At 27.6% G+C, this 19,098-nt stretch overlaps 1 long non-coding RNA gene across 1 annotated transcript; it reads right to left on the bottom strand.

Moving 5' to 3' along the window:
* Nucleotides 1–643: 643 nt before the first annotated feature.
* LOC127006013 (uncharacterized) lies at nucleotides 644–7,290 on the bottom strand. Its single transcript, XR_007759012.1, has 3 exons — nucleotides 7,075–7,290; nucleotides 2,520–2,579; nucleotides 644–1,516 (listed from the first exon to the last, which is right to left on the bottom strand). It is a non-coding gene; the product is annotated as an uncharacterized LOC127006013 (long non-coding RNA).
* Nucleotides 7,291–19,098: the final 11,808 nt, after the last annotated feature.

Raw genomic sequence — 19,098 nt, 5'->3', positions numbered from 1 at the left:
TGACCTTGGTGTCAGGGTCATGAAGATATTAAGCTCAGTAGGCACAACTATGCAGTGGAGGCACATATGATAAAAGCAAATGAGACAAAATAAGGCAACTCATAGTGTAAGAAAATAGCAGGAAAATTATGCTGCAGTATGTGACACACCAATTAAATTACAGGGCAGAGAGTGATATGTATTTCATAGGCTACATCAGTAAACATGTAGCATTTATTGCAGGAACCACACATTAAAGTTGGATGTAATAAAATCATTTGATATGGAACTCCTTGAACTGGCCAACCAAACAAACCACTCTCTGCCTCCCCCCCTACCCCCCCCCTCAAAAAAGCATTATTTTTCACAAGGTTTATGAGGTATTAGTCAAGAATATCAACTGCCATTACATTTTGTAAATCATACCTATGTGATTATGTATATCGTATAAAGCAGAAAAAAAATTGCATGCTGTAATACAAACAAGATTACTCCTGGAAGCCACATTAATGATGCCAGACACGTGATGATAGACACTTAGTGTCATGAAATTACATGCTGTATTTCACATTATGAAACCAAGCCAAGTGTCACTGCAGCACATATTAGGTAAGGCAGACACCAAAAACTTGTTACCTAAACAAGATTAAATATAACAGGCAAAATCCACAATAAAGCATTGCATACTGTTGGGTAGGGAAGAGAACAAATGCTTCCAAGCATTACACCTGAAATAAACAATGGCAGATATTCAAAGCTTGTGAGCTGAACAAGATCTGATTTATAACAGGCAAAACCAACAATGGTGCATTACATGCGACATCTGGCAGGGGATTCCTTGCATTACAACTGGAAAGTGGCAGACACCTAAAGCTTGTTAACTGAACAAGATCTGATTTATAACAGGCAAAACCAACAATGGTGCATTACATGTGATATCTGGCAGGGAAGATAAATGATTCCTTGCATTACAACTGGAAAGTGGCAGACACCCAAAGCTTGTTAATTGAACAAGATCTGATTTATAACAAGCAAGCCCAACAATGGTGCATTACTTGCAATGTTTGGCAAAGTATATGGAAAAAAATTCTTGGCGTAACAAGAGTAATACTAAATAATGGCAAATCCCATGAAGTTTCTCTTCTTTTGACAAAGCCTGTGCTCTTTGCTGCAGGGCTGTCAGAGTCTGTTTGCTCCAGCCAACATGTACTGAAATACCCCTGAGTCATGAGTGAAGTGTTGAAACTGAAGACAAGTGAAATACTGTGCTCAGAAATCTATTAGCATTTGGATTTTGATAGTATAAGGCCAGAGCAAACCTCCTCTCTTGTAACCCATATCTCCTACTAGGCTTAGATCTTGGCATCTTGCAGCATGTTGAACCTGACCTCAGAAAAAATCCATCCCTATTGGATCTAAAAAATTGCTGGCTCTGGGCAAAAACTGCCCAGGAGTTGTAACAGCCTGGGCTTTGAGCTGCCTTGCCTCCCGGTGCAGACGACAGACTGTTGTGTGCAGCAATTTTCACTTTTCATGTCTGAAAATACATGAAAAAATATTTAATCACAATTAATCACAATTCTAAATAATAAAATATGTGCATGTAATTGCATTATTTTCAGTGCTATAAGGACAGTGAATCTAAGCATTGACATTATGTCTGCACGCCAGCTTCGATGGAAGGCTTCACTTAGATTGCCTGACAAGAGTAATATTTTCAGGAGAGATGGGGGAGAGGATACAACTGGAGACTCTTGACAGATATAATGTCAAGATCTACAAGCACCCATTTACCATATATATCTTTGATGTTCAGTCCATACTAAAACATTTGTCAATGTGTTGCCACACTAAAAATATAAAAATTCCGTTCCTGCAATGTTAGTCATACCTAAGCCCTGCTAAACCATCCAAGTGAATCAAGAATAAGTTCTGGGCTAATACTAAATGGCGCCACTATATAAAAAAAATGCCTGCATCATGACGGGCCTGGGCCGACTGCCAGGCCCCTGAAGAAAACCTACCGGCGCTATAGGCAGGTGGGAGGGAAAAAAAAAAAAAAAGGATCACATCAGAAGAATGGACAAAGGTTTGTTAGTGGCACTTCAAGGTTATGCTACCTCTTCAAAGATTGGCCAGTCATGGTTTAAAGTGGAACAGGATAAACAAGAAACAGGCAGGTATCTGTGGACACTACTGTTACTATCAATTGCCAGCCTATGGCAAAATTTGAGCCAATGCTTTCAAAACATAAAACCCATATGCTGACCACTCGACTAATCGTAACGGTACTACAGCTATAGAAACATAATAAAGAGTTTAAATATATCATTCAAAATGTCAACGTTTTTACATACCTCTTTTTTTTTTAAGATATGAAGCCTACTGGTGTAACAGTTAAATATTGAACTCAATTTGTATGCAGAGATGTGAAGTATGTTATTAAGCTGTAATGTTTCCAATACATTAGTTGTGATTAAAGCAACATGGAATAGTAACTAAAGAGGATAAATTATCACTGAGAACAAGAGGTTCCTTACTATATTGTGGTGAGCTTGATGGCCGAGTCGAGTTTCCTCCAACCCCATCAAGTTCACACCCTGTTGAGAGGCAATTTTTTAATCAAAGTGAAAAATGGATGCAAATGGTCACTAAAACAAGTTATTATACTTGGTGTCACAAATTTGGGCAAATAATTTAGGGAAGGACTCCCGGACTTGGCGTCACTGATGAGGTAAATGATCTCGTGCACTCATTGGGCTATAATATATACTTACTTACTTACTTACTTAGGTATACTTAGGTGAGTGCTGGACGCAGGCCCAAGGGCCTCTATATCCAGATCTTCAGTAACAGCTCAAAAAAAAACTATGGTATGGACATCTGTGGCGAAACAGACAACTTTGCTTCATAGTTAAAAAACACTTCTTGATGCTGCCAGTGGCGGTCAAGTCTCTTTTCAAATGTATAAATACTTGGGGCCTCTACTACAGAGGAGGGAAGACTATTCCATACATTTACTATCCTATTCATGTAACTGTTTTGACGGATCCTTGTGTTGCACCTCTTTTTATTCAATTTGTATTGGTGTCCTCTTGTCACTAATTCTTCACGTACATTATAGTCAAGCACTGGAGCCACTCTGGTGTCATATTTCCCCCTTGCAGTCTTATAGGTCTCTATCATTTCACCCCTTAACCTCCTATACACCAATGTTGGCAAACAAAGTTCCTTTAACCTTTCTTGGTACGATAGGTGTCTAAGTCCATTTACCATTCTCGTTGATCGCCTTTGCACATTTTCCAGGGAAGTGATGTCCTTCTTTCTACTCGGACTCCATATCACATTTCCAAATTCCAGCTGTGGTCTCACCAGTACTTTATACAATCTAATAAAATTTTCATTATTTAAATCCACAAATGACCTTCTGATGAGTCCCATTGTTCTATTGGCTTTATTTATTTTGTCATTAATATGTTGTTCAAATGTAAGATGCTGGTCTACTATTATTCCAAGATCCTTTTCACTATCCACTCGTTCAAGACTTACAGGTTGGTCTTCCTTCTGCATAAAATATTCTCTTTCCACTTGTTGATTCCTTTGCCTTGTCACTGTCATAACCTTGCACTTCGCTGGATGGAACTCCAATAACCAATCCACTGACCAACTTTGTAGCCTGTCCAAATCCCTCTGGAGTGATCCTTGGTCCCCAGAACTTCCAATTTCCTTAAAACATTTAGTGTCGTCAGCAAACATGTATACCAATGACTCAATATTATCTGGCAAGTCATTAATATATATCACAAACAGTAATGGTCCAATAACACTTCCCTGAGGCACTCCACTGACAACATCCTTCCACTCTGACGAGGAACCTCTAACAACCACTTTCTGTTTTCTTCTGTTTAGTAAGGCTTTAATCCAGTATACAAGTTGATCTCCCATTCCATAGGCTTTTAACTTCATCATCAATCTGTTGTGTGGGACAGTGTCAAATGCCTTTTTTATATCTAGATACACTACATCAAGTTCTCCTCCACCTTCCAGTATTTCAGTCCATGTATCCATTACCTTTAATAACTGTAGTGTAATTGACCTCCCACTGATAAAGCCAAACTGACTCTGGCTAAACAAATTGTTTGCTGACATATGATGAACCATTTTATCTCTCACTATAGAGTCCATTACTTTAGATAATATACATGTTAAGCTTACCGGTCTATAGTTGCTTGGCGTTTTCTTACAGCCTTTCTTAAATATAGCCGATATTGTAGCCTGTCTCCATATTTCTGGTACCTTTCCCGTTCGAAGTGATGTATTATATAAGCTTTTCAGGGGCTCTGCAAGCTCAGAACTAAGTTCCTTTAATATCCTCAGTTGTATTTCATCTGGTTCAGGAGATTTATCCACTTTGAGATTTTTCAGTTTCTCCTTAATTTTATGAGCAGTTATCTCGACCATCTCAAGTCTACTTCCATAATTTCTGGTTGCGATGGGTGGTGGAACTGAATCAAGCTCCTCTATAAATACACTACTAAAGAAATCAGCTAGTACCTGTGCTTTCTCACCATCTGTTTTTGTCAATTCTTCTCTGTCCCCTGACTCTGATATGTATAGATCAGCTACACCCTCTTTTACCTTCACTTTACTTTTCACATATTTCCAAAAGTTTTTTGGGTTCTCCCTTACACTTAATGAAATTTCCCTTTCCGCTGCCCTCTGCAGTTTCCTCGTCATAGACTTTGCCTTATTTCTTGCCCTGGCATATTCTTTATATTTCTGTTGATCCATGGTCTCAATATACCTTTGCCATGTTCTATGTTTCTTCCTCACTGCTTGTCGTGTCTTCATGTCAAGTGGTGTATTATATTGTCGTTGTCCTGCAGTATCAATGATCTTACTGGGGATAAATTTTTGTTTTGCTAACTGCAAATTTTCTGTGATCATCTTCAACTGTTCCTCTACATTATCTTTGCAGTGTTTGAATCCTTCTTCCCATTCGATACTCCCTAAAAATGTACGCATAGCTTCATAGTCCCCTTTATCATAATAAAACTTCTCATATGAGCGCTGGGGTACACTGTTGAAAAATTTAAGGTCTATTATAAGTACACAGTGATCACTTTTACCAAGGGGGGACTCATATTCAATATTTGATATTATACCTTCCTCTCTGGTCATAATTAAGTCAAGTAAACTTGTCGAAACCATGCCTCTTCCTCTGGTGGCCTGTGATACATGTTGGTACATGTAAGAGTTCCTCACTGCTTCTATAAATCTATATTCCTCTGTTTCTGTGCTCCCTCCCTCTGTAGTCCAATTTTCCCAATCAATTTTGGGATAGTTGAAATCACCAACCATAAAAACGTGTGTATCCCTACCAGAATTCACTTCCACCAATAACTGTCTAAGTTTATCGTTATTTTCCTTACTGCTGTGTGGGCTTCTGTATAAACACCCCATCAGTGCTTCCTCGTTCTTGTTAACTCTCATGCGTATCCATAAAGCCTCTTCAAATTCTGTGTTCATCTCCACTTGCCATGCTGATATACTCTCATGTACATATATTGCTATTCCTCTATTCCCTCTCTTTAAATATAACTTATATCCAGATATTGACATTTCTTCAGCTGTCAAGGGATATCTCAAATTTTTTGGATTAACCTCACATATAAATAACAGAAGTGGCTTGCTTATACAATGCCTTAATCTAAATCTTAACTCGATTAACTTGGTGCTCAAGACATCAGCATTTGTATACCAACACGTCATTGCTCGTATGTCTTTACTATTATTTCCTTTACTTAATTTTTTACCAACCTTCTTGCCCAAGGCGGGCCCTGTACTTTGAAGTTGCCTTTCCCCTGCTCGGTCAAGTTTTTTGCTTCCAGTCTTAATTCATTCTCCTTTTCCCTCTGCCTCTTTGTCAAGTCGTTGGCAACATTGATCCCTGAGTATTCCTCAGTTCCCTGCAGCTTTCTAATGTTTCTGAATAGGCTTGCTTTTATGTTATTCTCTTTGAGGACTACTAGCAGTGGTCTCTTTTTCTTCTGTTCTTCAAACTTCCCCAGCCTTCGAACATAAAGTACATTTTCATCCTTATGACCAGCCACACACGTATGCAGGACACCATGTACAAAATTTAAATCAGATCCCTCCCTCTCGCTCTGAACTTTTGAATCACATTGAATCACATTGTTATAATGTGTATTATTGTCTTGTTACTATATATTACCTACTGATAATGGAAATACATGTTAGGATTAATCATCAAATACAAGGAAAAAAGAATCATGTATGGAAATTGTGAACTTTTAAGCTCATGTAACAAACAAGGTTTATTATACACAAAAAGGTTGGATACTTCAGATATAAAAGATTTTTGGATATAACATCACCCCCTTCCTCCATATTGGTTCTTTAAAGCAAGGGTTGACTACAGCTGATTATTATTTGCAGCAGGTTACACGACACTTTTTTTAGTGCAAACCATTTGGAAATCAATGATCATTATAAGGAATAATTCTCATGAGTAGCTACTAAAACTTGACAACCTAGAAGGATGCAGCATCAGACTGTAAAGGATAGATATATTATAAGACATAGCTACATTGGTGGATCCAAAGGGGGGCCCAGGCGCCCCCAATGTTCCTGAGTGATACAGGAAAACTAGCTCAAAAGCGCGCTGCGGCTAAAACAATGCTTTGGCACAAAGTCCAGGCCGTTATACCCATTGATTTAGGTCACTCCACCAGTTTTTCAAGACCAGGACTGCCGAGAATGGCTAATCGGTAATGCTAATGCTCCTTCCACCCGCAAAAAGTCTGACGTCCTCCCAAAAAACTCATTTCCTGGATCTGCACCCAAAGACATACCGTAAAATGGTTCAGTGATCATGGACAAAAAAAAAATGTTAAGACAATCAATATCCAATCATTTTAGGATGCATAAATCAGCATCCATATGAAGGAATTCTACAACTTAAAAGTGATGTTGAGCAGGGCATGTGTTAAGTGACTTGCACAGTCTATTTTGTGAAGTCATAATTAGATTAATAACACAACAATCAACAAACACTAGATGAAGTATTCATACCAAAATCAGTACATGGAGCTGGTGCACTGCAATGGGAAGCACATCCCTGCAGCTCACCAAGAGGGTTGGATGCTGCCATGTAGTTCAGGGAGTGGCTAAATGTCTTCACCCTTGGCCTCTTTCTTGGACTCTCCCCTTCAGCTGCCACATTCTCTTGGATGATATCGGACGTGTTCGGATCTGTTGGGATGTGGTTGTGTTAGATGTGGAATAACATACGACAGTGGAACATGGAAGGAAATAGTATGTCCACACGGTAAAATACAGAGGTGAGGATTGCACTGCATTAGTTGAGTGATTACAAGATGTAAATTGAAATTCTTTGGATACTGAAAGGATGTACAGGGACAACTTGGTGAGAAGGGAGAGAGATGCAGATTTTTATGTTACATAGCACGTTACACCAATGAAGACTTAGGGCATACACATTCAGAAAGACCACAATTTTGGCTGCTAGATGGAAAAGCACTAGATGTCAAAGTGCCAGGACATTGAAGGAAGTAATAATAAGAAAAGCAATAATAATTAATGAGTATAAATATATTTCTGATATTTTTGTTTATCTTAATGCTAGTATTGGAGTTTTCAAACACTAAGAATATAATAAATAAATATTGATAAATTAATTAAAATAAATACATTAATTGTACTAATACTACCACTAACAATATTAACAGCACTGAATCTAATAGACTGAGCAATAAACTGAGTCTGATATGTAACCATAATTAAACTGTCTCTGTCTGAGTGTTATGTGAAGCTTGCTCCATGCACCATGATAGGAATGGCATAGATGCATGCAGGTTACTGCTGAGATGAGAAATTACTGAGATACTTACAGTCACCAGACACTTGTAGATATGGCACCAAAATGTGTTGGAAGCATTGGCGGCCAACTTCCATTTATTTAATTATTATTTCCTTTAAACAAAGGAGACAGCTCAAGGGCAACAAAGCGTACTAGAAAAAAAAGCCCCACTACTCACCACTCCCAAACAGACAAAAGTAGAGTCTTGATACACTCTTCTTGAAGGTCAAATTATAGGCAGGAGGAAATGCAGACAATGGAAGTCTGTTCCAGAGTTTATCAGTGTAAGGGATGAAAGAGTGGAGATGCTGGTTAACTTTTGCATAAGATGTTTGGCAAGATAGAACATGCAGTAATTGACTTAAATTAGAAAAGTATAGATTTAGGAGGGAAATGGGCAGGCATTGGTTTAGTAATAGGGTGGTGGGGGAATGGAATAGACTCAGCAATCACATAGTGAGTGCAGGGACGATAGCTTGTTTTAAGAGTAGACTGGATAGGTACATGGACGAGGCTGACAGGTGGTAATGGGGAGGAATTTTGAGCTGCTGTGTGTAGGCCATTCGGCCTCTTGCCGCGGGAGGAGGGGAGGCATGCAATTAGCAAGTTCAGAACAGCTGTCAGCGTGAAAATGATGAATTTCCACATTATCATTATTTATATATATCACTTACCCCGGCTGGCATCCTTCCGTAATAAATGTAGCTTCACACCAGGCTGTGTCCTCTTTATCAACACAAAGGGACATGATTCGAGGCTCCGGCTGGTAAACGCGGCGGCGTTATGATTTTTGAACGAGGCAGCGTTGCAATCGGAGCAGAGAAAGATATTGCTGCGAATAGCAGTATAATAAACAGTATAAGTTAGACCAAGATAATTATATTCACCCACTCTTTCCCCCTACAAACCAATGACTCAATGTAAATCATTACTGATGGAAGTCAGCGTGCGTGCTAAAACAATGAGTTTGGAAGAAAAACATGATCACATAGTTTTTAAAGAACGGCAGTAGGGCTACAATTCCTTGGTTCATTCCAGTATGTATACAGAAAGGTTAAACACATAAAACACATCTAACCACACATGCAGAGAAAGTAATATAATTGCGGTATAATAATAATAATAATATATATATATATATATATATATATATATATATATATATATATATATATATATATATATATATATATATATATATATATATATATATATATTTTTTTTTTATTTTTTATTTTTTTTATGCAAATTTACGTTGTTTTATGTTTATTTGTTTATATATTTTGATAGAAATTTACAATATTTTATGGGTATTTGGTATATACGTATATTTCAAAACAAATTTACCTAATTTTATGTGTATTTTGTATATCTATTTTCATACAAATTTAAATTATTTCTGTTTTTTTTTGTATAGATTTTAATACAAATTTTAGTTATGTTATGTGTATTTTGTAAATTTAATTTCACACAAATATATATTATTTTAATGGTATTTTGTTGATTTATTTTGATCAGAATTTACATTATTTTATGTTTAATTTGTATATATATTTTTTTATACTTATTTACACTATTTATGTGTATTTTGTATATATATTTTTAAACATATTTATGTTATTTTACGTGTATTTGTATATATATTATGATACAAATCTACGTTATTTTATGTGTATTTTGTATATATATTTCATTACAAATTTGCCTTATTTTATGTATATTTTTATATTTATTTTCATTCAAATTTAAATTATTTTACGTGTATATATTTATTTGTATTTACGTTGTTTTATATGTATTTTCTATATATATTTTCATTGTGAATTACATTATTTTATCGGTATATTGTTCATTTATTTCGATACGAATGTAGATTATTTCATGTGTATTTTTTATTCATATTTTTATACGCATTTACATTATTTAATGTGTGTTTTGTATATATATTTTTTATACAATTTTACATCATTTTTTGTACATTTGTGTTGTTGTTTTTATACAAATTTACATTATTTTAAGTGTATTCTGTACTTTTTTACTACAAATTTGCCTTATTTTATGTGTATTTTGTTTATTTATTTTCATACAAATTTAAATTATTTTATATGCATTTTTGTACATATATTTTTATAGAAATTTGCGTTATTTTATATGTATTTTGTATATATTTTTTCATACAGATTTACATTTTTTTATAATTATTTTGTTTATGTATTTTGATTCGAATGTACATTATTATACGTGTACTTTGTATATATTTTGTATACGTATTTTCATTATTAAATGTGTATTTTGTTTATATATTTTAAAACAAATTTACGTTATTTTATGCGTATTTGTTTAAATATTTTGATACTAATATACATTATTTCATGTATTTTGTATATATATTTCAATACAAATATAGTTTATTTTATATATATTTTGTACATCTATTTTCATACAAATTTAAATTACTTCTGTGTATTTTTGTATATAGTTTTCTACAAAATTTACGTTGTTTTATGAGTATTTTGTATATTTATTTTCATACAAATTCACATTCTTCTATTGGTATTTTGTTTATTTATTTTTGAACGAATTTACATTATTTTATGTGTATTTTGTATATATATTTTTATACGTATTTACATCATTTTATGTGTATTTTATATATATATATTTTTTTTATAGAAATATACGTTTTTGTATGTGTATTCGTATATATATTTTGAGACAAATTTACATTGTTTGATGTGTGTTTTGTATATCTATTACATTACAGATTTATCATATTGTATGTGTATTTTGTGTATTTATTTTAATACAAATTTAATTATTTGAGGTGTATTTTTGTATATATATCTTTATAAAAATATGCTTTTTTAATGGGTATTTTTCATCTTTATTTTCATACAAATTTACATTATTTTATTGATATTCTGTGTATTTATTTTGATACGATTTTACATTGTTCTATGTGTATTATGTATATATTTTATTTTACATATTTACATTATTTAATGTGCATTTTCTATATATATTCTATACATATATACGTTACTTTATGTCTATTTGTTTATATATTTTCATACAAATTTACCTTATTTTATGTGTATTTTGTATATGTATTTCAAAACAAATTTACCTAATTTTATATGTATTTTGTATGTCTATTTTCCAGAGCTGGGCGCGTTACTGGATATCGGGTAGTCCGGTACCGCTCCTCCGCACCTCGAAACACATATAGTCCGTACCTGTACTTCCGCGCCTAAAATTTTTTCACTCGTTCCGGTACCGCACCTCCGCACCTCCGGTACCGTACCCAAAACTATTAAAGCGCGCCTGAAAAATCTAGTCCGTACCTTAAAAAAAAGAAATACAAGGCAATACTGCAGCAGCATTATTATTATCATTATTATTATTATTATTATTTTTGTTATCATTATTGTCATTTTAACGCATAGAATCTCCACCACCTGAAGTAAAGTAACTACTTTTACACTCATCATAATTATCATACCTCAGTACACATGCAACACAGAAAATTCCGGTTAATATCATTCAAAAGAGGAAGAGAAGATATGGGAATAAGGAAAGATATGTTGCTGATTCAGTTTACTATATGTATCTTTCACAAATGACTAGGTATAAAAATGATTCACAAGTTTACAAGTTCATTATAATTTAGTAAATTATAATGAACTTGTAAACTTGTGAATCATTTTTATACCTCAGGTGCGGAGGTACGGACTTAAAATACTGCCGTTCCGCACCTGTTACTTCCGCACTTTTGAAAAACTTTCCGCACTTCGGACTTCCGCACCTCGTTTAAAGGTCCGCAGGTCCGGAGGAGCGGAGGTGCGGACAGAGGTACGGAAGTGCCCAGCTCTGCTATTTTCATACAAATTGAAATTATTTTTGTGTATTTTTGTATGTATTTTTATACAAATTTTAATTATTTTATTTATTATTTTGTATATTTATTTTCCTATATATATACATTCTTTTATTGATATTCAGTTTATTGAATTTAATACGAATTTACATTATTTTAGGTGTATTTTGTATATATATTTTTATACGTATTTACATCATTTTGTGTATTTTTTATATATATTTTCATAGAAATTTACGTTACTTTATGTGTTTTCGTTTATATATTTTAATAGATATTTACATTATTTGATGTGTATTTTGTAGATCTATTTCAATACAAATTTACCTTATTGTATGTAAATTTTTTGCATTTATTTTAATACATATTTTACTATTTCATGTGTATTTTTGTATATATATTTTTATATAAATATACGTTATTTTATGGGTATTTTGCATCTTTATTTTCATAGAGATTTACTTGATTTTATTGATATTCTGTTCATTTATTTTGATACGATTTTACATTATTCTATGTGTATTTTGTATATATTTTTTATACATTTTTCCATTATTTAATGTGTATTTTGTATATATATTTTATACAATTTTACGTTATTTTATGTGTATTTGTTTATATATTTTGACATATTTTATGGGTATTTTGTATTTATATATTTTGACATATTTTATGGGTATTTTGTATATATATATATTTCTATACGTATTTACATTATTTAATGTTTATTTTGAATATATATTTTTACACAAATTCATGTTATTTTATGTGCATTTGTATATATATTTTCATACAAATTTACATTATTTTATGTGTATTTTGTACATATATTTCATTACAAATCTTCCTTATTTTATGTTTATTTTGTATATTTATTTCATTCAATTTTAAATTATTTTCATGTGTATTTTGTATACCTATTTTCATACAAATTCAAAATATTTCTGGGTATTTTTTTTATATATTTTAATACAAATTTTCGTTATCTTGTGTATTTTGTAAATTTATTTTCATTCAAATATATATTATTTTATTGGTATTTTGTTGATTTTTTTTATACGAATTTGCATTATTTTATATGTAATTTGTATATATATATATATATTTCTATACGTATTTACATTATTTAATGTTTATTTTGAATATATATTTTTACACAAATTCATGTTATTTTATGTGTATTTGTATATATATTTTCATACAAATTTACATTATTTTATGTGTATTTTGTACATATATTTCATTACAAATTTTCCTTATTTTATGTTTATTTTGTATATTTATTTCATTCAATTTTAAATTATTTTATGTGTATACTTGTATTTGGATTTAGGTTATTTTATGTGTATTTTCTATATATATTTTCATCCAAAATTACATTATTTTATTGGTTTTTTCTTAATTTAATTCGATTCGAATTTAGATTGTTTCATAGGTATTTTGTATACATATTTTTATACTCATTTACATTATCTAATGTGTGTTTTGTATATATATTTTTATGCAAATTTACTTTATTTTATGTGCTTTTTTGTTCATATATTTTTATAGAAATTTGCGTTATTTTATGTGTATTTTGTATATGTTTTCTCACACAAATTTACTTTATTTTATTGGTGTTTTGTTTATTTATTTTCATACGAATTATATGATTATATGTGTATTTTGTACATATTCTTTTATATGTATTTACATTATTTAATGTGTATTTTGTTTATATATTTTTAAAGAAATTTACGTTATTATATGTGTATTTGTATGAATATTTTGATACAAATTTACATCATTTTATGTATCTTGTATATATAATTCAATTCAAATTTAGCTTATTTTATGTGTATTATGTATATATATTTTCATACAAATTTAATTACTTTTGTGTATTTTTGTATATAGTTTTATATAAATTTACGTTATTTTATGTGTATTTTGTATATTTATATTTATATAAATACACATTCTTTTATTGGTATTTTGTTTATTTATTTTTATACGAATTTGCATTATTTTATGTGAATTTTGTATACATTTTTTTATACGTATTTACTTAATTTTATGTGTATTTTGTATATATATTTTTATAGAAATCTACGTTATTTTATGTGTATTCGTATATATATTTTGAAGCAAATTTACATTGTTTTATATGTATTTTACATATCTATTTCAATATAAATTTACCTTATTGTATGTTCATTTTGCATATTTATTTTAAGCCAAATTCAAATATTTTATGTGTGTTTCGGTATATATATTTTTTATAAAAAATGTGTTATTTTATGGGTATTTTGCATCTTAATTTTCATACAAATTTACATTATTTTATTGATATTCTGTGTATTTATTTTGATACGATTTTACATTATTCTATTTGTGCTTTGTATATATTTTTTTATACATATTTACATTATATAATGTGTATTTTGTACAAATTTATATTATTTTAAGTGTATTTGTTTATAGATTTTCATTCAAATTTACATTATTTTAAGTGTATTTTGTATATGTATTTAAATATAAATTTACCTAATTTTATGTGTATTTTGTATATTTATTTTCATACAAATTTAAATTATTTTTGTGTATTTTTGTATATAGTTTTATACAAATTTAGGTAATTTCATGTGTATTTTGTATTTCTATTTTCATACAAATACACATTCTTTTATTAATATTTTGTTTATTAATTTTGAAGCGAGTTTACATTATTTAATGTGTATTTTGTATATATATTTTTATACGTATTTACATCATTTCATGTGTATTTTGTATATATATTTCTATAGAAATCTACGTTATTTTATGTGTATTCGTATATATATTTGAAACAAATTTACAGTTTTATGAGTATTTTGCATATTTTTTAATACAAATTTACCTTATTGTATGTGCATTTTGTATATTAATTTTAATACAAATTTAATTATTCTATGTGTATTTTTGTATAAGTATTTTTATTAAAATATGCTTTATTTTATCGGTATTTTGCATCTTTATTTTCATATACAAATTTACTTTATTTTATTGAAATTCTGTTTATTTATTTTGATACGATTTTACATTATTCTATATGTATTTTGTATATATATTTTTATACATATTTACATTATTTAATGTATATTTTGTATATATATTTTATGGAAATTTACGTTATTATATGTGTATTTGTTTATATATTTTCATACATATTTACATTATTTTATGTGTATTTTGTATATGTATTTCAATACAAATTTGCCTAATTTTTTGTGTATTTCCTATATTTATTTTCATACAAATTTAAATTATTTTTTTGTGTATATTTGTATATAGTTTTATACAAATTTAGGTTATTTTATGTGTATTTTGTATATCTATTTTCATACAAACACACATTCTTTTATTGATATTTTGTTTATTTATTTTGAGACGAATTTACGTAATTTAATGTGTATTTTGTATATATATTTTTATACGTATTTACGTCATCTCATGTGTATTTTTTATATATATTTCTATAGAAATCTACGTTATTTTATGTGTATTCGTATATATATTTTGAAACAAATTTTCATTGTTTTATGTGTATTTTGCATATTTTTTCAATATAAATTTACCTTATCGTATGTGCATTTTATATATTAATTTTAATACAAATTCAAATATTCTATGTGTATTTTTGTATATGTATTTTTATAAAAATATGTTTTATTTTATGGGTATTTTGCTTCTTTATTTTCATACAAAATACACATAAAATCAGTTAAATTTGAATTGAAATGTATATACAAAATACATAAGATAATGTAAATTTGTATCAAAATATTTATACAAATACACATATAATAACGTAGATTTGCATAAAAATATATATACAAAACACACATTAAATAATGTAAATGCGTATAAAAATATGAATACAAAATACCTATGAAATAATCTAAATTCGTATCGAATTAGATTAACAAAGTACCAATAAAATAATGGAATTTTGGATGAAAATATATATAGAAAATACACATAAAATAACCTAAATACAAATACAAATATACGCATAAAATAATTTAAAATTGAATGAAATAAATATACAAAATAAACATAAAATAAGGTAAATTTGTAATGAAATATATGTACAAAATACACATAAAATAATGTCAATTTGTATGAAAATATATATACAAATACACATAAAATAACATGAATTTGTATAAAAATATATATTCAAAATAAACATTAAATAATGTATAAAAATATATATACAAAGTATATATAAAATAATGTAAATTCGTATCAAAATAAATCAACAAAATACCAATAAAATAATATATATTTGAATGATAATAAATTTACAAAATACACATAACATAAGTAAAGTTTGTATAAAAATATGTACAAAAATACCCAGAAATAATTTGAATTTATACATAAAACTAGGGAAATTTCTTTTGAAATATATATACAAAATACCCATAAGATATTGTAAATTTGTGTCAACATATATCAACAAATACACGTAGCGTAACGTAACGTAACGTAACGTAAATTTGCATAAAATATATATACAAAATACACATTAAATTAAGGAAAAATGTATAAAAAAATATATAAAAAATACACAGAATAATGTAAAATCGTATCAAAATAAATGAGCAGAATATCAATAAAATAATGTAAATTTCTATGAAAATAAAGATGCAAAATACCCATAAAATGACGCATATATGTATAACAATATATATATACAAAAATACACATAAAATAGTTAAATTTGAATTAAAATAAATATACAAAATGCACATACAATAAGGTAAATTTGTATTGAAATAGATATGCAAAATACACACCAAATAATGTAAATTTGTATTGAAATATATATACGGAAAAACATAGGCTAACGTAAATTTCTATGAAAATATATATAAAAAATACATATAAAATGATGTAAATACGTATAAAAATATATATACAAAATACACCTAAAATAAGGTAAATTCGTATCAAATACAATAAACTAAATTTCAATAAAAGAATGTATCTATGTAGGAAAATCAATATACAAAATAATATATAAAAAACCTAAAATTTGTATTAAAATACATACAAAAAAACACAAAAATACTTTCAATTTGTATGAAAGTAGATATACAAAATCCATATAAAATTAGTTAAATTTGTATTGAAATATATATACAAAATACACATAAAATAATGTAAATTTGTATGAAAATATATAAACAAATAGACATAAAGTAACGTTTGTTTGTATAAAATATATATATATATATATAGAGAGAGAGAATGCACATTAAATAATGTAAATATGTAAAATAAAATATATACAAAATACACATAGAACAATGTAAAATCGTATAAAAAAATACACAGAATATCAATCAAATAATGTAAATTTGTATGAAAATAAAGATGCAAAATACCTATTATTAAAAACATATTTTTATAAAAATATATATACAAAAATACACATCAAATAACTAAATTTGTATTAAAATAAATATACAAAATGCACATACAATATGATAAATTTGTATTGAAATAGATATGCAAAACACACATCAAACCGTAAATTTGTTTCAAAATATATATACGAATACACATAAAAAAAACGTAAATTTCTATAAAAATACAAATAAAAAATACACATAAAATGATGTAAATACGTATAAAAATATATATACAAAATACACCTAAAATAATGTAAATTCGTACCAAAAAAAAAAAAAAATACCAATAGAAGAATGTGAATTTGTATGAAAATAAATATACAAAATAAACATAAAATAACGTAAATTTGTAAAAAACTAATACAAAAATACACAAAAGTAATTTAAATTTGTATGAAAATAGATATACAAAATATACATAAAATAAACTAAATTTGTATTGAAATATATATACAAAATACATAAAATAATGTAAATTTGTATCACAATATTTTAACAGATGCGCATAAAATAACGTAAATTTGTTTTAAAATATATAAACAAAATACACATTAAATAATGAAAATACATATACAATATAAATACAAAATACATATATAATAATGTAAATTCGTATCAAAATGCGTAACCAAAATACCATTAAAAAAAATGTAAATTTCTTTGAAAAAATATATACAAAATACACATAAAATAACGCAAATTTCTTTAAAAATATATGTACAAAAATGCACATAAAATACTTTAAATTTGTATGGAAATAAATAAACAAAATACACATAAATATGTCAAATTTGTTGAAAAATTAGTACAAAATACACTTAAAATAATGTTAATTTGTATAAAAACAACAACACAAATGCACATAAAATTAAGTACAATTGTATAAAAAATATATATACAAAATATGTATAGAAAATACACGTGAAATAATCTAAATTCGAATCGAAATAATGAACAAAATACCGATAAAATAATGTAATTTTGAATGAAAATATATATAGAAAATACACATAAAATAACGTAAATACAAATTAATATATAGACATAAAATAATTTAAATTTGAATGAAAATAAATTTAAAAATAAACATAAAATAAGGCAAATTTGTAATGAAATATATATACAAAATACACATAAAATAATGTAGATTTGTATCAAAATATATATACACGTAAAATAGCATAAATTTGTATAAAAATATATATACAACATACACATTAAATAATGTAAATACGTATAAAGATATATATACAAATTACACATAAAACAATGTAAATTCGTATCAAGATAAATCAACAAAATACCAATAAAATAATATACATTTGTGTGAAATTAAATTCACATTATACTCATAACATAACTAAAATTTGTATTAAAATCTATACAAAAAAACACAGAAATAATTTAAATTTGTATGAAAAGAGATTTACAAAATACACATAAAATTAGGTAAATTTGTTTTGAAATATATATATACAAAATAATAAAATATTGTAAATTTCTATCAAAATATATAAACAAACAAACATAAATATATATATATAAATATATATATATATATATATATATATATATATATATATATATATATTTATATACATATATATATATATATATGTATATATATATATATATATATATATATATATATATATATATATATATATATATCTGTCTATATATATATATATATATATATATATAAATATATATAAATATATACAAAATACCCATAAAATTATATATATATATATATATATATATATATATATATATATATATATATATATATATATATATATATATATATATATATATATATATATATATATATATATATATATATATATATATATATATATATATCTATATATATATATATATATATATATATATAC

This window comes from Eriocheir sinensis, chromosome 31 (genome assembly GCF_024679095.1).
Source record: "Eriocheir sinensis breed Jianghai 21 chromosome 31, ASM2467909v1, whole genome shotgun sequence".
In the NCBI taxonomy this organism is placed as follows: Eukaryota; Metazoa; Arthropoda; class Malacostraca; order Decapoda; family Varunidae; genus Eriocheir; species Eriocheir sinensis.
Note: the sequence above shows the minus strand (reverse complement) of the source record. Positions and strands in the feature narration are given on the sequence as shown.